Source organism: Rhea americana, unplaced genomic scaffold (genome assembly GCF_003343005.1).
Source record: "Rhea americana isolate MKP2758 unplaced genomic scaffold, rheAme1 scaffold_72, whole genome shotgun sequence".
NCBI lineage: Eukaryota > Metazoa > Chordata > Aves > Rheiformes > Rheidae > Rhea > Rhea americana.
The window spans coordinates 3,084,844-3,088,113 of NW_028186890.1; the positions used below are offsets into that span (position 1 = coordinate 3,084,844).

Consider the following 3,270-nt stretch of genomic DNA (forward strand, 5'->3'; position numbering starts at 1 on the left):
GGCCGCCGCCGGCGGCGAGGCCGCCTCCTCGCGCGGGGCTCCTCCGGCCGTGCCGCGGCCGCGCTGCCCTCGCCGCGCTCCTCGTCGCGGGCGCGGGGGAAGCCGCTGCTCGCCCCCGCTCCTCGTCGCGGGCGCCGGGGAAGCCGTTTCTGACTGCGCGGCTGAGGCGGCGGCGTTGTCCTGCCGCTCCAACAGCAGCTGGCAGCCGACCTGGGAGTCGGCGCGTTCCCGACCGGCGGCTGCTGCGAGCTGCCTCGGCGTGTGGGGGCCGAGGGGCCGGGCGGCGGCGGCCCGTGTGCCGAGAGTAGCTTGCAAACAGAAGACCCGTTGCAAAATTTCCACARGCGCCTCCCTTTTCCTCCCCCCCCTCGCCCCGCTGAAATCCCGGGATGTGGCTGCCGGCAGCTGGCAGCTCCCCCGGAGAGGCCCGGGCTGCTCCGGCCGYTGTTGCTGTGGTAAGTGGTGGCGTTAGTGCTGGTCGAGAGGGGGTGGTCAGAGCGCCTAAGCCTGGGCGCCCAGAGGTGCCGTAAAACAGTATTGCCCGGGGGCTGTCAGTGCTGGCGCTGTGCTCAGCTCTTCTCAGCTCTCTGATTCCTGGAGTCACATTGAGGAAAGAACATTTCTTCCATCTTCGTAACTTTTAAATACTTGTGTGGATTTAGGAAGTACGGCTGTGCCACAGCATAACAGCTCTGGCCAAGAAAACTCTGAGATTTGTTTCTTCCAAGGGCACTGGGAAGGGAAGGTCCTGTTCCTGGTACCAAACTGATAAGGTGAGCCATAAAACTGACTGCAAACTGTAAGAGCCATGAGTTTGAGAAGAAAGTTTAAAGAGGCTATGAAATATACTTCGTTCTCCATCTGCTTCTAGTGGCAAGTTTGTAGGTACGGCAGATTCCCAAGAAGATAGTTGTTCTTGGACTAGTGAGCGTATTTCCCCATAATCTCTGCAACAGCCAACGTAGAACTCATGTGAACCAACAGTTAGGTGATTGAATGCCTAGTATGTGAGAAAATAAATCAGCAGTGCCCCTGGCCATATGCATTATCTGAGAGCATGTCATGGTTCTGCATGCACAGGCTTGAGAAGCAGCGGTAATGCTTTGGACAAGTTACAGCATTATGTGCTAATGACTAAGACCCATGTCACCCTTCCAGTTAGAGTAACAGTACACTTGTTAAACACATTCTGGTTAGTGTAAGACACGCAATGCTTTTTTGCTTTTCTCATTCTAGTTTTGAATATATTACCCCACTATCAGTTGCCTGCTGACCTTCAGTGCTTTGCGAAAGTCATGATAACCRCTTTAGCTCCTCCTGCTTTTTTCAGACTTGGAAGTCTGCAGTGCTGTTGCCAAATGCCAGGTTATCAGATAAAACCACCATCTGTAGACAACAAATCTTTCCTCAGTTGCACCCTTAAGCATCTTACAAACAGAAAACTGCAGTGCAAATGTTTGTATCATTGCTTCATACAAGCATAGACATCAGCCTCCAGTTGTACTTGGCTGTTGGCTGCTCACAGAACTATTCTTTCTCTCTCTTTATCATGGTAATTTTCAATGCATGGAGGAAAAGGAGTACTGACAGTAAAGCTGGGTTCCCTATGTTTATTACTTCCTCTTTGAAGTGGGAGCCCTTCTGCAACATCAAGAAGGATGGGGAAATTGGACGCTGGTGTCTGCTGACTTGGACCTGAGCTGTCACTGTAGAAAGATGTGTGGCCATCATCAGCTAGCTGTTCTACATCCTCTGCCTGCTGCTTGTGCAGGCAAGATGCTGCTGTACTGCAGCAGCTACTGTAGCCTTCCAGTTGAAGGGAGAAAATTTCACAGTATGAATAAGCGCTGACATGTCAGGGTGGTTTGCCCTGAAGTTTATTCCGACACCAGCAATAGACTGGAGAGACTTACTTTCTCTAACTGTAGAGGAGGATGGAGGCATAGCCTCTTGGGTCACGTTGAGAAGGAGAATTGGTAATAGTRTAGGAAGAAATGCATTCATCCTTTTCTGTTCTTAAAAAACAAATAGTTTTGATGCTAAGTAGCTGTTTTGATTACTGTGACAATGTATTCTTTTTCTGCTCTGCCACTGGAAAGCAACTTCACAAAGATAAACTGTCTTGTATTTCTTTCCTCTTAGTGTCCTCTTCTATGTTTTTGAAGTGGAATTGTAAATTCTTGCTTTGTCATCTTAGTGGGTATATGGTCACATGTGTGCAACTGCTTCTGTCTTTTCTATATCTAATTTGTTGGAATTTGTTCATCCTGCTCATATCTCCTCCTTCCAATGTCAGCCAATTACGTACTAGGAAAAAATATGTTACTTGTTGTGATAAATAAATTGAACTTTTGCCAAGATATTTGCTATTTTTGTCATGCTTTTTGTTTGAAAGTCTGCATGAAACTTTTTGATTTTTCTCTCCCTATAAGTCATATGTAGCCTGCTCTTGCTTCTGTGCAGTGGCTCAGGTGAACGGATGCTGTGTATACATGAGATTTCTGGGTGTATCTTGAGACAACACAGAGTGAAGATTTCTGGATCAACTGCTCTATAACTTCAGTTTCTCATAAGTCAGTAACAGAAATTGAGTTACATCTCCCTGACTTGGAAAACAATTTACTTAAACAACACATTAAACATGAGTGCAATGCCGTGGAATCTCCAAAAATGCAGAAAACAGATGTGGCTCTTGTGTTCTCGTATTCTCTTGTATTTCTCCAGACTGGCTGATCTGTTGGCAGAGCTGGTAGTTTTAATCTGTAATGGTGCTCTCAAGTCAGATGAGACTGTTCTGCTCTTCTATTGGTGATGCTCACAGGCAGCTGCTTTTCTGCCATTGGTAACTGGATGTGCTCTGGAGTTCAGCACTTCTGGAGCAGCAAACTACCTGCTGCTGTCCCRTCTCCTATTTGGAGAGTTGACTTTTTCTCCCATTTTAGGAAGCCTTTTTTCCAGTAAAAGAGTCCAGCCTCCAGGTCAAAGAAAGGCTGGCAATGAGATCAGACCAGGTTGATCAGGGCTTTATCCAGGCTGCTCTTAAACTTGCAAAAGGGATGGAGACTGCATAGCCTCTGTGCACAGCCTATTTCACTGCCTTCATGTGGGGGATGTATATGTATGTATATGTATTTCCCTTGGACTCTACTGGCTATCTGTAGTTAGTTGACTTTTTTTAATACTCAAAATATTTTGGTTTGGCACTATGTTTTGGAGTAACCTGATGCTCTAGAACTTCCAACATTTTAGTCATGCCAGATACTTAAACTT

At 47.1% G+C, this 3,270-nt stretch overlaps 1 protein-coding gene and 1 long non-coding RNA gene across 2 annotated transcripts in view; one reads left to right on the forward strand and one right to left on the reverse strand.

Annotated features, from left to right (window-relative positions):
* Window positions 1-3,270, forward strand: part of HSD17B12 (hydroxysteroid 17-beta dehydrogenase 12) — an 86,707-nt gene that overhangs the window by 496 nt on the left and 82,941 nt on the right. The gene's annotated exons all lie outside the window — the stretch shown is intronic.
* LOC146586080 (uncharacterized) overlaps window positions 811-3,270 on the reverse strand; it is a 16,284-nt gene continuing 13,824 nt past the window's right edge. The window contains exons 2-4 of the long non-coding RNA XR_014897870.1: window positions 1,914-2,015; window positions 1,275-1,386; window positions 811-947 (exon numbers count right to left, since the gene is read on the reverse strand). This is a non-coding gene — a long non-coding RNA (uncharacterized LOC146586080). The remainder of the gene's footprint in view (window positions 948-1,274; window positions 1,387-1,913; window positions 2,016-3,270) is intronic.